Here is a 27,134-nt window from a genome sequence, read left to right as displayed (position 1 = left end):
TCTAAAGCCCGCCGTTTCTCCTTTGACAAGTGACAGTTAATGTCGATGTTGTCAAGAGATGGCTCGTTAGTTTCTACTGCCGTGTCGGTACTCATTAGAAAAATTTGTGACAAGGAGTGCAGCCCGGCCATTGTGAAACGACAATAAACTTCGAGGAGCGCAAATGCCATGAGCAAGCAGGAGTGTATGGTTCGCCTCCGCTACAGCATCACCGGTACGGAAATCGTCACAGGTAACTTCCACAAGAGCACTGCTTCGCGGCGGCAGCGAGACGCTCTCAGCGGAAACACGAAGTGCGTTATTGCAAGGACTGCTACTATCTTGTTCGGTAGACTGTCCCATCGAAAACGTGACGAGTCTATTTCGCAGGTCGATAACTGCTCCGTACTCCCGCAGAAAGTCAATGCCGAGGATAAGGTCACGGGAGCAGTCACTTAAAACAACGCAACTAACGACGAACGTACGTCCGTTAATCTGAATGCGAGCCGTGCACATCCCCTTTGGAGTAACTATATGACCGCCGGCGGTTCGAAGGCACACACCTGGCCAAGCAGTGAGCACCTTCTTCAAAACAGTCGCCATGCGACCACTCAAAATTGAATAATCGGCACCGGTGTCCACTAAAGCATTGACCGTAGTGCGACCGTCTAAAATAACCGGAAGGTCCAGAGAAACGCTTTTTGCTTCCCTAGGTGACGGTACCAGCAGCTCGCGGTCGGATCGAAGCGGCGGCGACGGGAGGTCTTCAACGCAGCGACTACCAGCGGCCTCGCCCCCGAAGGTCGCTGTTTTCAGTTTTCCCGACCAGGGCTAGACGAGCGGCCTTGGTCCTCTCGCGAGGAACCGTGAGTGAACGAGGAGGAGCGCCTTGGCGAAGGGGAGCGGGGCTGACGCTGCGAACGAGATGAACGCTGCTCCGCCAGGTACTCCTCAATAACTCGGGGCCGTTGACCAAACCGGGGAGGAGGCGAGTCGATGCGGAAGCCGTGGAGACCGAGGCGTCGATACGGACAATCCCGGTAGAGATGTCCTGGTTCACCGCAGTGGAAGCAAAGCGGACGGCGGTCAGGCGTGCGCCAAATGTCGGCTTTGCGTCGGGGCAGCGGGCGATTGTCGAAGTTCTGCACTGGCTGCACCGAGGGCAGCGGAACTGTAGGTGACGCGAGAATGGGCGGTGGTGAAGGGGGAGCCTGACTCTGCAGAACTTCCGCATATGTGGGACGATTGTCGGTCCCCGACAGCAATGGCGGGCTCGAAACTACAGGCGAAAGAGGGCTCTTGAGTGCCTGCCGCACCTCCTCCCGCACTATAGCAGAAACGGAAGATGGCGATTGCTGCAGAGGGCTCCAGAACTTGCTTAGTTCTTCGCGCACGACGCTGCGAATCAGTTCGCGCAATGCATCGGGATGCCGCTCTGAAGATGCAAATGATTCCGCGGTTGTGCGTGTATGAAAAGGTCGGTCATAAGCCACGGCACGTTGGTGTAGCACCTTTTCCATTGTGGTGGCCTCCGCAAGGAATCCGTTTACAGTCGAGGGTGGGTTTCGCACAAGGCCTGCGAACAACTGCTCTTTCAAACCCTGCATCAAGTGCCTGACCTTTTTGTCCTCGGACATGGCGGGATCGGCTCGCCTGAAGAGGCGCGTCATGTCCTCGACGTATGCTTGGACACTCTCATTCGGCCTTTGGATGCGAGAGTGAATGGCACGTTCTGCATGCTCGCGACGATCTGCGCTAGTGTAAGCCTCGAGCAGTTGACGACGGAATTCCCGCCACGAAGTTAAAGCTTGCTCTCGGTTCTCGTACCAGATACGGGCGCCGTCCTCAAGGCTGAAGTAGACGTTCCTTAGTTTGGCAGCATCGTCCCACTGGTTGAATGCAGCGACACGTTCAAACTGAAGGAACCAATCCTCCACATCCTCAAAGAGGTCCCCATGGAAAGTCTTCGGTACCCGAGGGGCCTGCAAGGTGTAGTTACAGGCCGGTGCGAGGCCCGTCACCTGCTGCGCAGGAGCACTAGATGTCATGGCGGCGGGTGCTGGCTGAAACTCCGGAGACAGTCCCTGGAGCCGTCGACTGGAGCAATGCACGGGGGTGTCCAATGGTACAGGGCTGGCGCGACGTCTTGTAGATGGAGATTCTTGCATAGGCGATCGTTTTACCCAGCAGCTCCACCAGAATGTCACGTACACGGTGACTAAGGATACCAATGATAGCAGGGGGTAGCCCAGACACAAGAACACAGCAGCACAGACGCAAACGTGTAAGCGACACTTTGTCGTCCTCTTCAACTTCGTCCTCCTTTTTCACCTCAGTCATGCGCCACCTGGCAACGCTAGGTGGCAATATATATATATATATTTATGAGAGAAAACACTGAATTGGTTTCCCGTTTGATGCTTTTATTTGCGGTTATTTTTTTTTTTATACATCCATGATGTCCCGTTCTCTTCCTAGCTAATTCCGCTTCGTGAAGGGGGATATACCGCGGATTGTCCGAAGCATTACGGCGTCTACGGTAAATCGTTGATGCATTCGGCAGGGAAGCTGGTTCGGCGTTCATTTTTGCTATAATGCTATACCTGCCTAGTATCGCCCGCTACCGCGCTTTGCCGCTGTGGCCGGGGGCATGGAGCGTTCGGTCGGGCACAACGAAGACGGCGATGTTGCTAAGGTGATGCCACTGTTTACGATTCTTAGAAAAACGCGCCACTCGCGCAAGTGAGCAACAGAGCTAACGCTCTAAAAGCACGTCGGCAGGCAGAGCGTTTCCAAAAGAATGGGGCCCTTTCGAGTAAGGTAGATACCGTATCACCCAGGCATCCACTCACCCGCCGTCTCAACGCCCAATTTGTTGACTTTATATTTGAACCTTGTTTTGAACCTTGTTTTGAAGCAACTCGACTTCCTGTGCTCTGAAAGGTATCCGATCATGTTAGCAAAAGTGACATAGAAGCATGTGAGAATTTCGAAGCATATAAAGAGCATTCTTCCGTTTGACCACATGAAGCAAAACCACTGTACTGCATTGGTATGGAAAAATTCACAAATTATAGCACATGCCAAATCTGACAGAACGCGATCTGATCGATGCGTCTAATCGTTTGGCATTTGCAGGAAAACGTTTGGTAAGCATGGGCGCTCTTGCATGGAGTAAAAATTGGGCCCTGATTATTATGTTGCAAATGTGTGAATGTACAAGTAAGTGCCACATCACGAAATTATTTACTACCAACACATGAAGCCAAAAGGGGGGTTCAACACTAAAGTATACTTGTTGCATACGTGCGTGTGCCCTGTGAAATGAGTACAATAAAGTCAGGCTCCAAGCTAATAATGAACAGTAGTCCATCCAATATATTGGTTCAGAAAGCGCATGCATCATCACGGGAAGCTGCAGAAGGACAGGTCAGCGTCTTCCATAGCATGCTACTTTTCACATCAGATTTCAGTGTCGACTGAAATTCTGAGGGAGAAAAATGTTTCTAGGAGATTGATTGTTAAAATTTTATTCTAATTGCCTGAAAATACTGTTCCTTTAATTGCACACACACACACGCGCGCGCGAGCGAGCGAGTGACCGAGCGAATAAATAAAATGAAGACTGTGGAGCATCCAATTGGGAGTGGGGAAGTGGCCGCCATAAGCGCCTACAAAACTGTCCCCGTTAGGTCCTTTCTTCTGGCAACCTTCGTTTACAACCCCCATCTCACCTTCCCCCATTTCCCACATAGTTTAGTGTGAATGCGCCTCCTCAGTGCCGTAGAGAACATGAATACATGCCCGGCCTCCTGCGCGATACATAGCCTCTTGGTGGATTTCACATCTATTTCGGAATATCGATTCATCTCAAAAGGAAAAAATTGACGATCATTCACTTATTTGCACGTTGTAACTTACCAGCTCTAGTTTCCTAGATTGGACAAGCACGAACAAAAAATAAACAAGGGCGACTGTTGACTGAAGTTCAGCTAATTATAGGTACGTTATCATATTTGTAATCAAGTTTGATAAAGCAAATTTCTGGTGACCGCAAGAGCTGACAGCTTCCACTACAGTCAAGGAGTGTTCCGATCCCTACTATATCTATGGCATCAACAATAGGGAGGTTTAGAACATGGTACCCCTACCACTTAGGGGGACAAGGTAATAGCGCGGGTGACAGTAGGAGCACAATTCTCTATTATAGTGTGCACGCTCCGCTATTACTCTATCCCACTTACGGATAGTGTCGCCGTATTCTAAAGCTCGCTAATGATCACTCGATTGCACGGCCCAAAAGACGAAGATCAAAAGAACACAAGACAGGCGCCGACTTCAACTAAGGTTCATTGACGAAGTGTACAGAAATAATGCCATTCGCTTTCCTTTTCACTCGTACTAAGATTGCACTGTGCAATCATGTTGACACCCTGTTTTATTTGTGTTCAGTCAAGCTAGCCTACTTCAGTCCAGTCCAACCCCCTCACGCTCGGCAGGTAGGAGCAATCTGGTTCGTGGATTTACAGCGGAAACTATACTTCGTCTCACAAGATATCTTCAGCACTGCGAAAGGCAGAGGAGCCATTTCAATTGTGCTACTAAGTGCCTCTCGCCTGTGCCCACTATAATAGAGAATTGTGCTCGTACTGTCACCCCCGCCAACTTGGGGGGGGGGGAGGCGCTTAGGAGCACAATTGTCTATTGTACACGTGATCCTGGTTGGACCAGCTGGGGTGCCTCTGCCTTTCGCTGTGCTGCAAAAATCTTGTGAAACAAAGTATTGGCAAGAAAGGGAAGGCTCTTGTCCCATTTTCGGGGCGCGTATTGTTCGTAGTGGGTGAAGAGGGGAGTTCAATGGGGCAGCCCATGCTGCGCAGGATGGGGACAAAAGTCCTCCGCTTCTCTGCCTGGACACTGATGTGAAGCCGCAAAAACTTTTCCAAGTCCGCGCAGCAACACAAGAAAAGCCTTCAGGCAGCACAAGTCGAGAGGGCTGGGTGGCTCGGTACTCAATTCCTCAGTCATGGATTAGTGGCGTAGCCTGGTGGCAGAATCTGAACTACTTCCAAGATGGCGACCGTGGAACCGCCACCTTAACAGATGCTATTCATAATAAAAAATGTAATTCAAATATGAGTTGCAATGAATAGCATGCACTCGGTCAGTTAATTTGGACTATATACTTTCGATCTGAACATTTTTTCTGACATGCCAAATTGCTTCAATATATTTAATAGCTGTGTATGAGTGGTATAACCAGAAATAATTTTCGAGGGCGTTATACGGCATCGATAAAAAAAATTGCAAAAAAGGCCGAAAGAAGGAGTTCAAAAACTTTCGGAAGGGTTTCTGACATCGAAACAGAGCCCTGGCTACGCCCCTGCTGTATATTGATAGGAGTATATACAGAGAAGTATATTCACCTAACAACTTGCTATGTACAAACTTTATATGAACTGATTTAAATACACAAAAGTAACCGTGTTTGAACTTCGTACTTACGCATGTTCATACAGATTAAAAGTACGTACGATATTGATAGAGTCAATAAGGTGTTAATACAGATTCAAAGACTGTTCACGACCATTTTTGTAAGGGAGGCGTTCAGGCAATTTTTGATGGTTGGTTAAAAAATGTAGCCTAATTACATATAACCCCAAACAGTGGTCGATGCTTGACTTAATATCGAAGTAAATTTACTGGATTTGAATACGAAAAAAAAAGCTGTATTGAAGAGCGTTAGCTCTTACTACTTACCTCTGCATTTCATGTCCATCTGAACGATTCAAGATGGCGGCCACAATCACTACAGCACATGATGCGACCACCCACAGGTTAGCCAGATAGATACAATGTGTGACGTCATGACCTATCCATAACACGAGACCATGCACGTGCGCACGGCCGTCTGGCCGGGCACAGTAGCCAGTTTACATCTATATGCTGTCGTTCCGCTATATGTATGCTCTGGGCGGGTGCACGGATTAGTGCACTTAGAGTCGCCATTGGTGACCGAATTATAGCCCACCCGCCTGACGCAGAGGGTTCGGAATGGTTGTAGACGAATCGGCACGATACGGCGCACAAATTAATAGTTCAGTTGGAGCCTGGTGCGCGTGACGGATTCCCACCGACATTTGATCTTCAAAACGATACTGGGGGCGAGATTCAGAAACTCATGGTGGGCAAGCCAATGGTCATAAAGGGACGCGGGTGGTGCCAAACGAATCGTCGTTCGATGTACACGTTGGTATCCGAATTTGGGACCTGGGATTTGAACTCGGATAGAACCAATGTGAGCCTCGGATATAACGACGGTTGTTATGAGCTGAGTTTTGTACATTCTACGAGAGGTGAAGCAGCATCGTTTATTAAACGATTCTCAAACGAAAATGTTTATACTAACACTCTACATCGTATGCCGATCGGCGGTCGCAGCATTTCTTTTTTTTTTTTTAAGTCCTTGTCATATCTCGCAGAGCCTGTATAGTGAAAAACAACCTGAAAGTGAGCTCGCGACTTTTGGGCACTGATTATGCTGCACTTTAAGAGCACGCTTTCCCTCTTTCTGAGCATTCGATGTGCCCCTGATTTGTTAAGACGTTCAGCTCCCTTCCGCGCGGCCGGATGTTCAACTCGAGAGGCGACGACGCGGCGGCAACGGTGGCGGCAGCTCCGTGCACGGCTAACTCCTTTGTTGGTGAAATGCGGCGATGTAAGAAAACACTTCGACATTTCGCCGCACGCCGGACAACCATTTCAACGTCGGTGCCTTAGTTCTCATGGCATGGATCAAGGCCGGAGACTGATGATGAACACGTATGACGTGATCAGCTCAGCAAAGGTTGCGTGGGTTGTGCGGTGAGAACGCAGGCTCGACGTCCGGTCGAGTAATTGCACTTGTGTTGTGTCGCCAGCCAAGGTGGTGTTCTGCCGGACTTAAGTGCTCACAATCAAGGCCTGGAACCGCGAATCTGATGCGCCCAGCCGGCGCCAAGTCTGAATCGCGGCCCGTGACTGCAAGTGGCCACAGCATCTCCGAGATCGTCACAACATCTCCGAGGTAGCCACATCTCCAAGATAGCCAGAACATCTCCGATATCATCAGCCGGGTCGAACATGTGACTCCTGGACAAACGATGTGTGTTTGTGTGATGAATCATGTGGTGGGTGGAGCCTAAGAAGTGGCTCGAAGGCTATTGGACGATGAAGCAGTTGAAGTGCCCAACTCTAGGGATCTGGGGACGACGGACTATATTTAAGTAGCCCACGGGCGGCTTTTTGATATGCTCTATTTTGTGCTCTCAATATATCCCTCTTCTGACTTTCCTGTACTCTTGTAAACATGTGGATAAATCTCTTGCAATGTCTTTTCTGCCGTAAGCCTCTGCCCATTTCTCCAAACACCCTACTGCTCACCCCCTCTTCGGGACGGAACCTGAGGGGATCGACCAGAGTGAGAGCCGAACCGAGGGTCCCACATCTAACAGCTTGCTGTGCCATCTGGCGTTGGGCGATCACGTTTCGTTTGTGGGCTTCGCGTTTGATCTGAGCGGCTGCATGAAGGTGTTATAAAGGGTTCCGCCATAGTAAATGGCGCGACGTGACAAGCAAGCGAAACACTGGGGCCATTTTTTATCCCACACCAGCTATACTAGTGTAGCTAAAAACCATTGGAGGTATGAAGAATTCCTACGCATGGCGTAGCTGGTGTTGGTTAAAAAAATGGCCCTACTGATGGCACATTTTTAACTCGCGTCACCATAGCTCTTATCAAAACCCACGTCTCAACAGGCGGGCAGGATGGTGGCCAAGCGTTTCATTAAATTGCTGAGTCAGCTCATCGGTGCCAGAGCGTACCGCCGCCAAAGTGTCGCAGAGCAGGGTACCGCTGCTATTCTGAAAGCGATAACCTCGCGTTTAATGTACATACCAGCACACAAGATGACACACGTTGATGGGTCACATTAAGCGCGGGCGACAGCATACGAGGCGAACTAGAGGTAAAGCGGTTCCTGGGCAGGCTAAATTGCAAATTCAAAGGTGTACAGACACCTTTAGTATTTGCGGTGCGCTGAAGCCGCTTTTATAGATGGATGTTTTCGTCTTTCGCTCTAAAAGGAGTTATATGGGGCCGCTGCAACTACTGAGGCAGCTTTGAGTGTGACGGCTGTTCTCGGTCCACCGATGATTCTCACCAGCCAGCTGCACCTTACCAAGAGTATTGGCACGCATACTGCGGACATAGCCCAGTACACCACGCTCGCATCGGCAAGGCTCTTTTCACTTTGTCTCTGGTCGTCATACTATGTTTTTATGCTTGTTTGCTGACAGCAACAAATTCTATATATAATGATGGGAAACCGGCACATGTGGTTTCGAAATAGTAAGTGTTCGCCCATTGGTTTTATTCCCTACTTCAGTGAAGGTAATGATGAAAAGAAGGCGATAAAGAGCCCAGCATGGCCAAAAAGCAGTTGCAATCATTATTAACGAAAAACAAAACCTAGTGGTACAGCAATCTGATATCGGCGCATCAATTTAGTCTAACGCTATTGAGATGCTGGCCGATACAACAGAGGCATAAGGTCGTATCTGGAACGTTACGATTATCAGTCCAACTCCTCAAACTCGCAGCAGATAAAACCGTTACAAAACACTCTCAGCACTCAGCATAAAAATGATTTCGCGGGGGTTGCTTCGGACGAAGTTGAACGACAATCTGACGATGCTGCCTCGAGCAGCACCAACATTGCGCGTGTTCGGTCTTTCTCCCAGTTTCAACTGTGCGTCGACTCGAAGCCATTCTGTTACACTTTGTCCTCCGGCTTTATTTCTGTTGCGTGTGCAGTTTTTCTCTGTGCATAAAATGCGGGGACTGTTTGTAATCCTATGATCTGCATTTGTGTTGCACTTTGCGCATGATACGAGTACCTAAAGAGAAAGTACCGACCTGGCAGAAACATAAACTAACAAACAGTTGTAAAATAAAAGTAAAAAGTAAACCGACTGACGTTTCGGCGCATATATGGGTGCCTTGAACACAATGAAGGAAAGGTTAACTGTGTCCAGTCGGTATAAATTTCACTCGCCAGACGGGGTTCCATCGAACCCTCGGCTTTATTGATCTTCGTGAAAGTATAGTCAAACTTCCCGTACTTCGCTCCATTGTGATCAAAGCACTTATATAAGCACCGAAATGTCAATTGTTCTTCATTTCCATTTTTTTTTTCTACAACTTTTGGCGAGGGTAGATTTTTGTCAAGTGAGTATGAATTTCCCATACCAGACGGAATACTGTCGAACCCTGTACAATTATTTAAAGAGGAGTGCGCTTAAAAGTTATATGTAGGTTTATGGCGCTTAAGCAACTATGGTTATCATGTTCCAAACGCAAGATTAAATATTCTATTTTGTTAACCCATTTCATTTTGATATCAAAAGAACAATTAAGAAGCTGACTTCCTTAATACACAAACGTGAAATACTAACTGCTTCTTCACCTAATAGCAACATTGGATACAATGTGATGTATTCAATTAAAATAAACAAAATTATTTTTGTTTCGCTTTTCCTTACTACTTCGAGTTTTGTGCATAAAAATGAAACGTATAGTTTACTGTGAGTTCTTCAGTGTATGTTCCATATTTTGTTATTGAAAATTTGCCTGTAAGGTATATTAGCCCTGAGCATACACGGCATTAAATTACTTGAATAAAACGTTGCTGATGTGGGCAAGATTTTAATTCTCCTAAGGTAGCCTTTCCCAAGTGCAGTTGTTGTTTACTGCATTTTTCCAAGCAATCTGCCGCTTAGCTCTCTTACAGCTGTCTACTAACTCTGAGCGACTTGTTTGTGGCGCCTTCACTTATTTTATTTTTCTGCTTCTGGTTCGTGCAGCACTAAGTTTGCTCTCTCGCGTTTGCCCTTATCCCAGCGTGATACGCGCAACTCATTCTCACAAGAAACAACAAATGGTCACGTGTTCTAAAGTTCTTATTGTTTCAAGTTATACTTAGAGACGAAAAACAAAACTTCAGATCTGCCAATAATTTGGTAAATTCGAGTTTGCTACTTCAGAAGAGAACGGACCTGGACCGAGGATTCTACGGACTGAGTCTTCGAAGATCATTTATACTGCCGAGAATGCGAAGCTGTCATCCTACACAAATAATGCAAACTTGAAGAAGTGTTTACGCTCTGCCTCGCAATATATTATATCAAGGATCTCAATTTAGGGCTCGTGCAAAGCGCTCTCCGCAATGTTGAAGAGTTTACACGGTGCTGGATGAGCAGCAAGCCATAAGCATTATAGAGAAAATAAAAAATATCAATTTAAGCTACTTTCCAAAGCGATATGCGAAATCCACCTGGAATATTTCAGCAGTGAATAAAATGTCTCTTGAAAAATAGAGAAGCACACTGACTCGCGTTCCTCGATGCAACTTCACAGGCTTGTCCACTCCCCAGACAAAAGTGTGGAAACGGTTTGCTCACACAACTGCGCTTAGTACAGCGCATGAAATCATACATTAAGGTATTTTTAAACCACTCTAAACAGCGTAGAAACCTCCAGAATAAAATGTATTTCCTTTGTACGACTAACAACTTGTCTGTGAACACAAGCAAGCTTTTAAAATGCGTCTTTTCAAGCAATGTGCTATTAATATGCTAAAACAACTGAAATAATCAGGATGTCACTTAAGCTTCGCATTAAGAGTATAGACGCGATAACGTGTGTTATTTTGCTTCATCTGTTTTCTTTAGCTACTACGGACTACAGCGAAATGACTCAGCACATTTAATAAACGACGAACGCACAATTACTAATCACTTTCATTTTTTAGTTATGACGGACATCGACACGATGACTTGTCACTTTCACTTTTGTTGATACGAAGGACTACGACTCAATGACTAAGCATTCGTTATTTTTATGATTTTCATGTTTCGTTTTGTATGCTATTTATTATTCACATTTAATTATTGACATCCAGGAATATTCCTATTAATCAATAAGTAATCAACAAACAATGGCTTCGGTATTAACCGCCAATCACACATTATACTCCTCATCCACAACCTAGCATTTATCAACTACAGGTCTCCTGTTTTAAAGCCAAATTTTGAACACTTCTGACAACTCCCGACAACACCAGAGCCTAGAATGGGGGACGGCGACGGCTCTTCGACTGAACGAACTTTGTACGCTTAGCGTAAAACGCGTACGTTAGCTGTAAAGTACTTAACACTAACTTACGCAGCGCTTACTAGACTTGAGGTATGATACCAATATGGTGCGAAAAACTTGCTCTTTTTCAGCCTTCCTGCCCATGCCCGACCGGTAAAGCGATGTGGCGCTGGCTGATGAGCCAGTCCTGAAACGCCGTGCATAATGCGCCTCCGAATCCAGTGAAGAGGACGGTCAAGCTGGCAACAAGCATCGCCGTCGGGGTCTAGCGTAGAAGTACAAAGTACACAAAGGGAAGTGCCGGCGTTCGTAGTCGAGGTGGCCTGGCGTTGGTTTGGAGGCGGCTTCGAGTCTTCCGACTGGAAAATGGAATTGTAGGCAAAATTATGTGCTGTCGCCATAGCGGTCTCTGAAGAGACAGTGCTTCCAACTCTGAATTTACGGGGCCTTAGATCTTGCCAGAGGTAGATGCAACTTCGCCGACGTTTGCACAGCAGGCGTCTAGATATCGTAGTAGTCCAAGAGACGAAGACAGAGAGTGAAGAGGAGACCAAGAAGGCGCTACAGCCCTTTTTGGCAGATTTTAATGTCCATGTCGCGCATGTTGTTGGCTTGTCGGCGGGTTGTTTTCTGTTTCTGCAAAAAACACTCCCTTGTCCTGGCCTAACTTATAATGTTGACGCCGAGAGCCGGTGGATATGTTCTTTAGGAAGCGAAGGCGGATAATTAACGTTTACGCTTTTAATACTGTCACTCAGCGCATAATTTTCTTTGAACACATGGCTAGTTTATTTTACTGTGACCGACATCTTGTGCTAATGGGTGACTCCAATGGCGTTTGCGACCCCATTTATCGTTCTAGTCAAGACGCACGTAGTGACAGGAGCGGTGAACTTTTGCTCTGTGTTACAGAAGATGCAGGACTAGTTGATACAGGAGCGTCCTGTCATGCTTCTAGATCATTCACCCACATTCAGGGGCATTCTCACGCTCGTATAGACTGGATTTATTTATCTTGTACATTAGTTTCCCACGGGCTTGTATGCAAAACTATATCGGTTTCATTTTCTGATAATTGCGTGGTGGTGGCCCGACTCGGAGGCAATGACCATTCAAAGTTTAGGCCGCGGTGGGAACTTTGAAAGTTGAACTCATCGCGGGTAAATGACCAAGAATTCATCATTCGTGTGCGCTCACAGCTCCAATCATGTTTTTCCAGAAGTCTACCTTTGTTTGCCGCTTGGGAAATGTTCAAGCAGGACATACGTGCGATAGCAATTGAACTTGGCTCAATTAAATCTTTCTGCAGGAAAAATCAGGAGCAGGCACTGAAAAAAATGCTTGTGCAACCTTATGAAGTAGAATATGCATCCCCTGGCTCGTATACGGACGAAATTGCTAGAGTCAAATGTGAATTACAAAGAAGTATGCAGAGCGATACAGCGGTGTCTGAATTCGATCTCGTACCAAGCGTGCTTGCACTGCGAACGCCCGACGCGGCAAGCTTTGCTTGATGAGAGATTGTCGGGTCTTGTGCGGAGTGTCAAAGGTGCAGCGACACTCAGCACAAGACCCGATAAACAACCTCTCTAGCTTTCAGCCTAAGGCAATGCAAACTAACAACTGAAGATCGGCGAAAAGCGGCAAAGCGGAAGCACCGAACAAGAAATCCCATGCACTGACTCCAATGCTGTTTGTCGCCATCGAGGCTCTTGTCTGCGCTAACCCCTCGTCACGAGGACTCCCAGAAGTAGAAGCTGTCCTAGCAATGGAACCGTTGCTATCGGTCTCTTACGCTCCGCAGGGGCGTGATATCACACATCGTAATCATGGCTTCGACAGGGAGAGCTTTACCACAGCTGACCATCCACAACATATTTCACACATGCACCATTTTCTAGTGGAACGCTCGTGGTTTACGCTCGAAACTCTGTGATTTTCTGTGATTTTCGGCAGCTTGAGCTAGCGTACCACTTCCCTTTCATAGTCATCTCTGAATCGCGCGTGGAGGAAACTTTCAGACTACACGGATACTATTTTCATCATTCATAACGACCAGATGACGTCAACAGATTGCTTACAGGGTTTCACAAGGATATCCCGGCCTCCTTGATTCAAGTTCCGCATCACAATGACAACGAATATGAGTGCGCCGCAACAGTAATTGGGAGGCAAGAGTACAATCTTATTAGACTATATCTTGAGCTAGGCCATTCGAGGCTTAAAAACTTGATAAAGATGCGAACTCCACACATTATTTCCGGAGACTTCAACGCTCACAATGAAATTTGGGAAGCTCACACACATGTGCCAGAGGTGCCAAGCTTGTAGCACTTCTCGCAAAACATTCAATTGAACAGCTAAATGACGGCAGAATAACCTATCTCCGAGGCCTGACGAATGACAGCAGCATTGACGTGACCTTTATCACAAGTTCAGCTACCCACAACTTGGCTGGCGCACCGATCTGGAAAAACGTGGAAGTCGCCATTACCCAGTCCTTATATCAGATGTCTGTGCGTAGATGGCGCAAAAGAAATTTCTTAAAATCTACAGACTGGGATGCATACAAGGACGCTGCAAGCAGAGGAATTACTGCCGCAACCCGACATGAGGAACTAATACCGACAATCGCTTATTGCCTGAGAGAAAGAACACGATTCACAGCTAAAAACGATAGCTTACCCTCAATTGATGAGAAATTTCAAAGGATGTGCGCTATTCGCAGGCGAGCTGAGAGGAAAGCTTTGCGCACAAAAAACATTGAAGACCTTCGTGCCTGCCGACGCACACAATGTCACATTCGACGCTACCTGCATAAGCTTAGTCGGCAAAGACGGCGTGACTTTTTCTACGCTGGGTGTGCGCATGCAGTATACAAAATTTGGCGGATAGTTCGCGGTATGCGCACGCCCCTCCAACAGCTTCACCCTTTCACAGCCCTATCTCTGCATGAACGAAAATCCATTAAAGAACTCTCAGAAGAATACTGCAGACCACTGTCAGTGGGGTGATCTAGGGCCTTCCGCACTCTCCGTAGGTGGTCTGTCAGGGTTCCCCTAGTCGCCAGTGCCAGCGATGGACCTACCTTTCACAACTGAAGCGCCATCCACCGGTATTAAACAGACGGACGTCTCCGGGTCATGATGAAGTGACCTATGACGCAATCGCAAAGCTACCTCCCAATTCCCGTCTTCGAGTACTGGAATATTACAATTCTTCCTGGATGTCTGTTCAGGTCCCCACGGAATGCAAGTTGGCGAAAATTGTGCCTGTTTTGAAATCTTCTAAACAGCCAACAAGTTATGCATCCTTCCGACCCATCGCCCTACTGAACTGCGTATGTAAGCTTATGGAGCGAATGATCTCCAAACGCGTCACCTGGTTCCTCTGAGCCGACATGAGTATCCTCAAGAAATGAACGGGTTTCGCCAAAATAGGTCTGCGACTGATAATGTCATTACCCTTGTCTCATCACTTGAAGAAATCCTTCATGCTGGGTACAGCCCAACAGCCGTTATCCTTGACATCAAGGCCGCGTTTGACTCCCGTAGTTCTCGAAACCTTGGCCAGCCTTAGCCTCAGAGGAAAGCTTTACAACTGGATTGGACAGTATTTACAAGAGCGGCACATTTTCATGACCCCTCCAGATGGTCCAACTCTCTTCCACGCAGTGAAGAGGGGCGTACCTCAGGGAGCTGTGCTCAGCCCTCTCGTTCTATATTGCCCTTATACATACAACAAGAAAACTTCCACGAGGAGTGCGCATAACAACTTTTGCAGATGATATCTGCATCTGGAGTGCATCACGTTTCGCGTTATATTACGCAGCAACATATTCAGAGGGCGTTACTGCACTCCTCAATGTACCTGGCCCACTGTGGTCTTCACCTCTCATCATAGAAGAGTGTTGCTATGGCTTTCACAAGAAAAATAATGACTCGATACCCGCTCCTTCTAGGTGGACGGTCACTATTGTATGTACAATCACACCGATTCCTAAACGTTATGATTGACAGTAATCTCTGTTGGGCACCTCAGATTAAAAACCTCCACGAGAGGATCTCTGCAGCATCGCAGGTTTTCATATATGGGGCAACAACTGCAGGTCGATAGTTCTGCTTGAAAAAGCCTGCGTTGAAGGAGCGTTATGCTACTATTTACCGGTGCTTCAATGATTATCTCCAACAAGCAAGAAGATTCTTGAAGCCGCGCGGAACAACTGCCTACGGATATGCCTTGGACTTTCAAAGGGATCCTCTGCATCAGGAACACTTTCAGAAGCATGGATGTTTCCCGCTAGATGTGATTACCGCCCAAGAAACTATGCGTACCCATCTCCGACATGTCCTCCAAAGGAAGAAACACTTCTAACACCATGTCCACCTAACTGACTGCAACTCTGGCTTTGGTCAAGCTGTACAGTTTCTGCCCCTCCCAACTGTTATACAGCCATGACATCTACTACCGTTCACCTTTCCACCATGTACATTATCGTCTGTAAAGGTAAAGATCTGTAAAGATCTGGGTAATATGCAGCAGCAACTAGCCCCTCAAGCTGTTATTTTGTGAATATGTCTGTTTCTGGCGCGGATTCTAAGAGCCGCATACCACAGGCAGCACTCTGCAAGCCGCTCTCGCCTACTTAGCCAAGGATATACGCAGCACACCCACATAATTCACCGACGGTTCAACTGCTGGCGACACTTCTTGGCCTTTATGTGCCCTCAACAAACGATGTCCTGTCTTGCCGGCTGCAGCGGAAGACATCATCTACGACACCTCAGCTCCATGGCATTAAAGAAGCTGTTTCTTATATCCTGCGCCAAGCTCCTGGACGATGGGTTATCTTCACTGACTCCAGAGCATCTCTGCAAATCCTGAATAACCTGCTGAAGAAACCCAATCAGCCTATTTCCCTTGACATCGGGCATCTACATCATTTGGCTACTGCTGCAGGCCAGTGCGTAACATTTTATTTATTATTTATGTATTTATTATTTATTTACATATACTACATATATTACATATATTGAGTGGATACCAGCTCACTGTGGCATTAAAGCTAGTGAAAAAGCCGATGAAGTGGCTCGTAAAGACAACATCAAAAATGCATCTTCGCGAAATCTGATGCCTCCCAACTGGCTAAAAAAAATTTCTTCCGAAACAGAGTATCAACTTTGAGCTTGTCGGCATATTACTACCTATTTCTTTACTCAGTTGACCCACATCTAGGATCAAGACTCCCTCCGAAATTTCCTCGCCAACTATACTCCTTTCCATACATCAGGTGCAACGCAGCAAAAGCTGCGCAAGCAGTCCGCAAGAAAAAAACAAAAAAAAAGGAGGTGTATCACTACGCGCTCGTTTCCTGGCCGAGTGGTTTCTGCGGAAACGGGCTTTATTCCGAGCATACACGTTCGCAATGACTTGCTTCGCGTGCCTGGACATCTTCGCAGTGCAGATCTTATGGAAAAACTTCGCTCAGAAGAAGCATTCGAGGTCACTGCGTTGCGCAGCGGGAGGGCACCGCTGGCAGGGTTGCGGGCAGCAAAAACACGACACGAAAGAAAACGGCAAAGAAAACATACAAATTAACCGAATCCGATTTGTTCTACCAAAAAAAATGGTGCTTTTTATGGAGTTGATGGCAAATGTAAGATTTATTAAGATTGCCAGACTAAGCAACTATTATTTCCTCTTGTCAGGAGCAGGCACTATTTTCCATCGCGGATGCGTGGAGCGCAAACAAGAGCTCCAGCTTCGGCAGTGCTGCACTTGATGCATGAAATGGAGTATAGAAACTCTTTACCACCGACTTCGCCTGAACTGTGCATATACGAATGGCTTGCGATGCCGCTTCGGTCAAATGAACAGTCCGCATTGTGACAACTATGGCTCAATTGAAACTGTGAAACGTATCCTACTTCAGTGCCCTGCGTACGCTGACGAGCATGCGTACTATGAACATAGCATGAAGCTCTCCCTAGTGCTTTTAACAATGGACATTGTTTTAGGTCTCTTAGCCCGCCCTAGGCAACAGAGACTTGCAATTCACTTTTTATTTACGTATTTAAAAGATATTGGACTTCTAGACAAACTCTAAACTCACCTTGCATGTTACCCTCAGGGATTTTTCACGCTGTGAACTCTCTAATCACATTTGTCGGATTATGCATTTCATCATCTCATTTTATACCATTACTCCACGATGCACCTTACAACGCATTTAATGGCGCATTTTATCTCCCCAATCATTTCTTTTATTTCCCTCACCATTATTGTTCAATTTTTCCCTCCCTAATGCCCCTTCCTACGCTGAGTAGCATGCCAGCGAAATCTAAACGCTGGCTAAATTCTGCTTTTCATTAAAGTGTCTCTCTCTCGTTTGATGAATACCATCATTCAACTGCAAAAGCTGATTCCGGGATTAATGCGTCATGGCCCATTGGTTACGAGTACGAATGAAGTTACGTCCGTATTCGTGGATTATTACTCGACGTTGTTTAGTGTCACTCCTCCGGTGAGAAATTCTGACATTATCTCGCGCTTCACATCCCTGGTGACCCCTTTATCAGATGGTGATTGTTCTGTAATTAGTAGCTCTTTCACGCAGCAGGAGGCAGAAGTGACAATCGATCAGTTACCTCTCTAAAAAAACGCCTTGGTCTTGATGGCACTTCCAGTGAATTTTACAAGGCTTTTAAAACTGTTCTTGTTCTTATCCTGCTAGAGGTATTCGCGATGAGTTTTGATGTAGAGGCTCTACCCGAGACTTCTACAAAATGTCACACAGTCTTAATTCCAAAGAGTACTGATGAAGAAAAATTACGCTCAGTGGAAGGCTATCGACCAACCATATTGGTAAATGTGGATTACAAGATTTTCGTCAAAATTTAATCAAATCGTCTACAGTTCGCAATGTCGGTTCTTACTGGCCCTCACTAGACGTGCAGCTTGAGGGGCCGTACCATTCAAAGTAATGTACACATCGCGCGCACAATCCTCGAGTCATGTTTCTGCTCTCATGATCAGGTTGCTTTACTTCAGGTCGGCCTCGCAAAAGCATTTGATCGAGTTCGACATTCATTCTTGTTTTATCTTCTGGAGCGAGTGAATGTTGGTTCTGTAGTACTAAAGGGGGTGCAACTTTGCTATAGGAATTGTTCGACTCGCCTGACTGTAAATGACCATCTCTCAAGCCCCGTACTAATCAACTCTTCTCGAAAGCAAGGCTGTCCGATGTCTCCGCTGCTTTTCGTCCTTTAACTAGATCCACTTTGTTTGAGTGTTTTACGTAACAGTAGTATCCACGGCTTCCCTTTCCTTGGAAATGAGGCTAAATTGCTTGCATATGCGGATGATCTTGCGTTTTTCTGCACTGACAAACCAAGCATAAAAAAGTTGCATCCAGCATAGAACAATTTGGCGTCGTTTCTGGTTCTCAGATGAATCACTCCAAGAGTCCTGGCTTTTGGTTTGGTTCATGGGGCTCAAGACCACCCCTATATGCAGGAGTGGAATGGTCATGTGCGCCCTTTAATATCTGGGTATTTCACTGCATGCAAATAAGTCACGTGCACGTTACTGAAAAGATAAGAGTTCCAGTCGTCCAGCGTTATGGTAATACGTTTGTCCCCATCGGCTTTCCATCTTCGGTCGGGCTCAGGCCTGCAACATGTGTCTGGCGACAAAAATCTATTACGTGCTTCAGGTCCTCCACTGTGCTTGACATTACATCCAGCGTTTCCAGCGAATATTTGCGACGTTTATTTGGTCATCAAACCGATTCGACGTGATAACCTATAAAGACCTATTCGTGCAGAGGGGCTCGGCTTAGTGCACCTGTACGTGAGGCAGTTGCCCGTTTCTCCTTTCGTGATTGTTCACTTCTGATTATTAGAGCTTTCTGCAAGTTAGGTTTATGAATTTTCTTCCCAACTTAGTGGTTTCTTCAGATTTTACTGACCACCCACATTTACTAAGAGTTATACAGGACGTTTCTGCTTCAGTGCGGTTTTTGACAGTACGATTCTCGAATGAGTACTTATATTCTGTTCCGCGCAAGAGTGTATACAAGGAATTGATAATGCTTTTTCCGGAACCATTGTATCGTCCTATATTCTCTGGTCTTAAGGGTCATGATGTGCTAAAGAGGATGCGCAAAATACTGATTTCTCTTTGCACGGAAACATTTTTGTTTAAATTACACACCGAAGCTCTACCTGTTAACACACGGCCCCATCGGAAAAATATTTTTGTATCTTCTTAAACTGCCGTCTGTGTGATGTGCCTGAAACAATTGAGCACTGTTTCATTATTTGCAAAGACGCAATTCTATTTTGGGACGTGCTGCAAGACCTCTGAAGAAAGACTTTGTTCTAAATTCGTACAGTGTGCGGTATCTTGCTGTTACACAATCTTATTACGAACCATATGACATGTTCTTCTTCATTGGACTCTATAGGTTGTGGAAGACACGGATGTTGGATTGCAACACTGAACCTGTTGTTCCACCTAGAATTCATTTTAGCAAAATGATGCTGCAACTGAAGGACACTTATGAAGAAAATGACTTTCAAACTGATTGGTTTCCGCTGGTGACACGGTGTTTATCTTTGCCGGCCTTTTAGTTGTTTTCTGTTGTGCAGCTCAGCAACGGCTGAGTGCTTTGTAAATAGTCTGTGTACAAAGCCCTTTCTGTACATAACCGCTTGTAATGAATACCTTGTCTGAAAAAAAAAAAGCGATGTGGCGCAGTGGTAGAGTGTTCGTCTGTCACACGATGTCCTCGGGTTCAATTCCTGACTCGTTTGCATTTGTTCTGTTGTTGCTATTCTTCTATTTTGTTGGTCGTCGAGTTGTGCGATTGTAGAGGGGTTGTAACTTGCGGGCATGGTGCAGCGAAAGGTAATGTGAAATAGAAAGTTTTTTTTTTATTTTTTTTAACTGCTATATGGGCCGCATAATTTACTCCTCCAATAATGGTGAGACGCTCATTCTATTGGCAGCTTATATGACTAGCCAGTGATTATGAGGCTCATGCAGGACACACCGCTTGCTGTGCGAACAGCAAGCGCTTTTGACCAGTTATTCGCTTAATTTCTGAGCCGCATATAGTGTGAGTCGTATATCACTTCAGCCACTTGCTCGGCAGGCCGCCAAATTTTGAGCCGCAGATTGGCATGTTCAGGCGCCTAGACTGGCCGTTTAGGAGCGGCGAAATGTTGGTCTCAATTTCGGGCATATTTTTAGGCCACAAATAGAGCGTGCTACATCCTTAGTTGGCCGGCTGAAAGTGCCGGGTAAAAGCGGCGAAAATTTTATTTTGAGTTCCGGTATATAAGTCGTGCTTTATGGCGGTCTTGACTAAGAGTGCAATACACTGCGTGACATTTCCTACACCTTAGCGACATTTACAATCTCCTTTTAGGAGCGACGTTGAAAGGACATTAGTTGAAGCTAGCGGAAGAAAAAAAGTTACAGAACTGCACTTATTCTGCTTAAGTGGGGAAATGGTGCAATCAACTACACAGAAATGTTTTCCCATCGTTTCTACTATCATCATCGTCATCATTATCGCTATTATATCATCATTATATACTAAATGCGGCTCATTGTCATCGCTGCTACAGTCATTATCATTATCACTGGCTCCTACGTCATTATTATTGCCGATATCATCATCATCATTATCCCTAACTGCATCATCATTGTCACCACGACTATCATTCTGAAGCTAGGAAAGGAGAATGACAATCACATTTCACAAACCTGGCTTGAAGAAGTAGTTTGCGCGCTCGGCTGGGGATCGGAGGGTTTTGATTCCCGGCGGAGACATATGTTTTTTAAGGAAAAGTTTTACCGGCCTAGCAGGAGTCAAGGTCGTCGGCGGCCCAGATTTGAACTCAGGTGCGGCGCAAGGAAGCGGCGCCGCGCTTCTGCTGCTGCTTCGCTTCTTCTAGTTCGCAGTGCGCACAACTGCTGCTTCTTGCACGGAGAAAATGTGATTTTTTTCCTTGCCTATAAAACCAATATACAATGTCAGCGTCGGCCAGCGGTGAACCTTCAAGGAGTCAGAAGGCAAAGTGTGGCAATGAGTATACGGCGCCGTCCGTTCCCCGAAATCCCCGGCTCCATGACCTTGAAAAGGCGTGCGACCTTGGCCTGAACAAGTGCAGGTGTCCAACATTCCGCGATGTCTAAGCAAAGTAGTCTGTGCCTTCCTTTCTTCAAAGCTAACTTGAAGAAAAAATATGAGAACGTGATGACCTCATTGGGTGTAGATGGCCGCTATTATTTGGTGTTCATGCAAAAGTATACTGCGCCTGCCTTTCCCAATCCCGCTAATTTCGGTCGCTTTCCCTACTATCCGACTGCGAGAGCTTTTGGAAACTGGTGGACTACCTTTTTTGTGCTCTGCGGTGCAACCGGCGCCATCTCAACCTGTCGGCATGTAAAGGAATATGTCCAAAAACATGAAAGCGTAGTACATCCATAAAGGAGGGTCCCGACTTTTGCTTACACAACGCACGTCACTGTATAGATGCCAGCACTGCAGCATCTCTATGAGTCGCGGCTTCACGCTTCTCTATAGTGAGCACAGATAGGCAAATTCTTCATAAAATCACATTACTAGGCCTTACTGAGCCTTCTCCTCAGGCCACGTAATTATTTCTTTCTGCATATTGCCGCATGCCACTTCTTGCAGTATTGCGCATTAAACATGGCAGTTAGAAAGAAAAAAAAATGTGCAGATTGAGCAGTTTTAAATAGTTCAATGCCCCGAAGTACACAACGTACGTCTATATGCATGAAGGTTTCCTAAATAGTGAGAGTCATAAATAAGCAGAGTCGGCGTGATAGCTACCATTCTTCAATACCATCACAGTTATTAGGGAGTAAACAATGCACAAAAAAGTAATAACAAAACACTAAAGAGTTCCTGGAAGCACGACTAACATGGAAGCTTAGTTATGTACACATAAAATTATCAAATATTAGATCATTGGTAAAGATGTAGGCCTAGCGACCTCTTCGGCTTTGAGCTTCACTCTGGATCTCTGTGAAAGGTCCCGTCCGCACATGCGCCGATAAAAGTCTACAGCCAGTGCCTCGTGGTCCTTCGAAGGTCCTGCGTCAGAAGCAAAAAGAAAAGAAAAGAACAGTAACCATAAACATCACTTGTCTGCGCGTGCCATGCTATCCACAAGCTTAAAGCAGCACACAATCATCAAAGAACCCCAAAAAAAATTCCAAGAGCACTTTGGAATTTACACTACAGAAATACAAAAGCCTGAGCGCTGCTAGTGCACACGGTGCATTGCTCTCATTGTCATATCAGCTAAATACACCGTCATTATCATTGCTAATGTCATCATCGTCACATCATTTATTGCAGCGTCATTGTCATCGCTACTTTCGCCGTCACGGTATGCAAGGTGAATTTTGATGTGCGTTTCACAAGAGCTCGACTGGGGAACCGTGGGATGGAGGTTCGATTCCCAGTGCAGATATCTTTAATTAGTTACGAATTACTCATTAATTACTGTCATAGTTACGAATTATTCAATAATTAGTGCTATGATATTACCAGTACTAGATTACTGAGTTACTTCGACGTCATCAGTTTGATCGACAAGACTCTTATTGAATAAATTTTCGAAACTGTTGCCTAATTGGATGTGACGTCACCGTAGCTATAGTGTGACAGAAGTGTAGGACAGAATCGCGGCCGAAAGTGTGAGCCGTTAAAGGCTTTCGCATTAAAATAGGAGAGGCTTACACATGTTAAGCCAAGGGCAGTGTGCAGAGTGCCTGGCCTTATGACCTGCCAACCATCACTTGAAAGATGCGTGTTCATGAGGCTGCAAGATTCAAACGGGGGTCCTAGGGTTGCTATGGTAGCGGCTAACGACGTCATTCGCACTGATGACATCAAAAACTGCTTAGCCAATCAGAGCGACCGCACACACAATTGCGATGCTCCGCTTGGGTGATCCTGTGCACTTCTCAGCATACTGAAACCAATGACCACGTTGAAGTTACTGTGGCCATCGAAAATTACGAACTTGAAACGTTCCCTTATATCCACATGCATGGATTTTTGAGGATATCGCGCATGCGTGATATGTAAAATTGTGTGCACTCTCTGCACGTTTTCCATCGACATCAGGTGCCCTATATATACTTACAGTGTTGTTTTCGTGCAATCTGTGCATGCTATGTATGACGTTATACGAACCCAAGGTGTTTTCCCCATGAACCTCTTAAATTCATTGTTTTGTACGGGTCCTCTGAAAAGAGATTGCCCCGCCGGGGTGGCGCAGTGGTTACGGCGCTCGACTACTGTTCCCAAGGATGCGGGATCGAATCCCGGCCTCGGCGGCCGCTTTTCGCCGGCGGCGAAAAGCAAGGTGCCCGTGTGCTGTGCGATGTCAGTGCGCGTTAAAGAACCCCAGGTGGTCGAAATTTCCGGAGGACTCCACTACGGCGTCTCTCATAGCATGAGTCGATTTGGGACGTTAAACCCCACAAACCAAACCAAACCAACCAAGCAGAAGTACAGCCCTGGAGAGATGCCAACCAACAAGATACCAGATAACTTCACGCTGAAGCACAGCCTTCGCAGTGGACTACAGTGAACTGTCATTGCGGCCGAACAGCGCGGTAAATACATGCGCCCGCAAGCGCCGCTTAAATATGTGCATTTCGTTATTCGGTGACGAGGACATTACATAAGAACCACATTGATAAAATTGGAAGCCGATTATCGACAGCACTACGATAGCTCACTCGCCGAACAGACTACTGTGCACAAAAAAACAGCAATCTGCCTGAAGGCTTTCGAAAGACACCTTTCTTCTCACAGAAAGAATTGATTAACACTCGCATATGTGGCGTTGACTAGAAAGACGGATTAGCTGCTAGCTCGGAACACGACTTTCTTTTTCTCTAGTAGTGTGCTTGAACTTCTTCATGCTTTTCGCATAATGCCATTTTGCTCCGTGGGTAAATTCAAGCGTAAATAAAGCGGCTTTAATTCCTTTTTACAATATTTCCGCTATCGGTCGCCAGGTGACACTGCTCAGAGGACCCTACCGTTGAGGGAACGGAACCGAACGTAGCGCGGCGGTAGCCAGGTACGTCTTACCCACGTGACGCTGTGACGTCACACCCCACGTGACACTAGGGTGAAAGCTGGCCTACCAACTGAAGTGGTCAGCGTAGCGCGGCAGTAGCCACGTCTTGCCCACGTGACGCTGTGACGTCGCACCCCACGTGACACAAAAGTGAGAGATGGGCTCCCAACTAAAGCGGTTGGCGTGGCACGGTCGGAGCCGCGGCTCAGTTAGCAGCAGCTGCCAACTTGGGTCTCTCGTTTCACATGAGACGGTTATGTCAGAATCGGACTGCTAGGGCCCTGGCATTCACATTACCCTTATAGGCCACTAAGGCACGTTCATATGGCTTCGTTAAAGCGGGGCTTTATATGTTGGCTGAGGAAGAAGAAAAAGAGAAGAAGAACGCTCGGCCACACGCAGCTAATGTTTTCGCTCAATATTTGGTTCAGCAGCGTTGAACTCTTGTAATTTTTTTCTCCTCTCACTGTGACCTGCTGTTGCTTTTCCTTCACATTGGAATTCATAAAGCTACACGCAGGAGGTCCGATTGAGCCTCCGTGTTTTAGGCCTCCCCTTGTGTAGTCACTGATGTACTGTTTATATTATTGCATTCAGCAGAGCGATCATCACTAATCGCTCTGCAGAAGACAAGTCCACTTGTCTAAGGAAGAAATGAAGGAAAAACTTTATTTAGCGCTATATTATTTTGGCGGTTATATTATTTTGCGAACTGAGGCTTCGCCCCTCTACCCTTGTGCAGTGCTCTTTCGTACTGCTTCTGTCGTTTTACTTTATTATTTTTGTTTGCATTCGAGAATTAGACAACTAATTATGAACGCTTACAACCAACCTACAGGTCAGTAGCAAATAATAAAAACGCTCACGTCTATTGAAAGCTCCTAAGGCATATGGTCTGTTCAATCCTTATGAATGTGTTTTCCGCAAGAGACTCTTCTAGGTGAGACAGATAGGATCTGGTTTGGTTGGTATGTCGGGTTTAACGTCCCAAAGCAACTCGGGCTATGAGAGACGCCGTAGTGGAGGGCTCTGGAAATGTCGACCACCTGGGTTCTTTATTTATTTATTGATTTATTTATAGGAAGGGAAAGGACCGGTAACTGTCTCACTTGATTTGTGTGGACACCGCAACCGCGCCGTAAGGGATGGGAGGAAGATGGGAGTGAAAGTGGAAAGAGAGAAAGAGGAGCCGTAGTGAAGAGCTACGGAGTAATTTCGACCACCTGGGGATCTTTAACGTGCGCTGACATCGCACAGCACACGACGCCTCTTCGTTTCGCCTCCATCGAAACGCAGCCGCCGAGGTCGGGTTCGAACCCGGGTACTCCGGCACAGTAGTCGGGCGTCTTACCACTGCACCACCCTGGCGGGGCCCTGGGGTTCTTTAACGTGCTCTGACATCGCACAGCACACAGGCGCCTTGCTCTTCGCCTCCATAGAAAATATGCCGCCAGGGCGGGGTTTGATCCCGCGCACTTGGGAACAGTAGTCGAGCGCCGTAACCACTGCGCCCCCCCGGCGGGGCAGATAGGATCTACCTTCGACATACCTGAAACACTTGACAGTTAAGCTACTGGAGATTGAATTTTTTTGGACTTTAGAAAGGCGTTTGATGTCGTTCCTCATGAGCTATTGCTAGTAAAGCTTTCGCGATATGCTACCAATTCCAAAATTATTTCTTGGGTTCAAGAACATCTGCGCCCAAAATGTAAGTCATTTAGACGCTCCCTCCCCCTCTCAATCTGCTTTCCCTTGTTCACTTCCGTTTATTAGGTAGTGGAATAATAAATAAATCAGGTGGTGGTGGTGCTTAATAATAATAATTGGTTCACAGGTAGGGAAAGGCGCAGCATCTGTCACACTTGTCTGTGAACACCTGAACCACGCCGTAAGAGAAAGAAGAAAGAAAGGGGGGAGTGAAAATGGAAAGAGAAAGAGGAACCGTAGTGGAGGGCTCCGGAGTAATCTCGACCACCTGAAGCTCTTTAACGTGCGCTGAATCGGAGAGTGAGGTGGTGAAGCGTGGCTGTTCCTAGCCCGACGGGGCAGGACGGTAGGTCAACGTCGCTTGCGGCGGGGTCTAGCCAGCCACCGAATTTTATATGTTGTAGGCCGTCATTGCACCCGCCACAGCTTCGGTGGTGGACGACGGCTGTTGTTGCGGTGCGCGTCTTCCTCTTCCCTCTTCTTTTTCTTTCTTCTCTATTTTCTTTTCTGCCCGCACGAGACAGCGGAGGTGCCCCGCCGGGGTGGTGCAGTGGTAAGACGCCCGACTACTGTGCCGGAGTACCCGGGTTCGAACCCGGCCTCGGCGGCTGCGTTTCGATGGAGGCGAAACGAAGAGGCGTCCGTGTGCTGTGCGATGTCAGCGCACGTTAAAGATCCCCAGGTAGTCTAAATTACTCCGTAGCCCTCCACTACGGCTCCTCTTTCTCTCTTTCCATTTTCACTCCCACCTTCCTTCCCTTACGGCGCGGTTGCGGTGTCCACAGAAAACAAGTGAGACAGTGACCGCGTCTTTCCCTTCCTATAAATAAATCAGTTTATAAATAAATCAGACAGCGGAGGTGGCTCAGCTACAGAGCCAGGAACAGGCCCATGCATTTTCTTTTCCTTCTTTCTACAACAGCAACAACACCAACAAAGTTTCGCCTCCATTGAAACGCAGCCGCCACAGTCGGGATTTAACTCGGGTACTCCGGCACAGGATGAATTTATGTGATGTTAGGAAGATAGTGAGAGACCGGAAAGCGTGGCGTGACATGGTCCATAGGGTCACGAAGAGTCGGACACGACTGAACGACTGAACTGAACTGAAC

At 46.6% G+C, this 27,134-nt stretch overlaps 1 pseudogene; it reads left to right on the top strand.

Annotated features, from left to right (window-relative positions):
• The first annotated feature begins 8,078 nt into the window (after positions 1–8,078).
• Positions 8,079–10,288, top strand: LOC146171584 (uncharacterized; annotated as a pseudogene).
• Positions 10,289–27,134: the final 16,846 nt, after the last annotated feature.

The sequence above is a fragment of the Amblyomma maculatum genome, unplaced genomic scaffold, assembly GCF_055883805.1.
Source record: "Amblyomma maculatum isolate TAMU_Amacu unplaced genomic scaffold, ASM5588380v1 scaffold_19, whole genome shotgun sequence".
In the NCBI taxonomy this organism is placed as follows: Eukaryota; Metazoa; Arthropoda; class Arachnida; order Ixodida; family Ixodidae; genus Amblyomma; species Amblyomma maculatum.
Note: the sequence above shows the minus strand (reverse complement) of the source record. Positions and strands in the feature narration are given on the sequence as shown.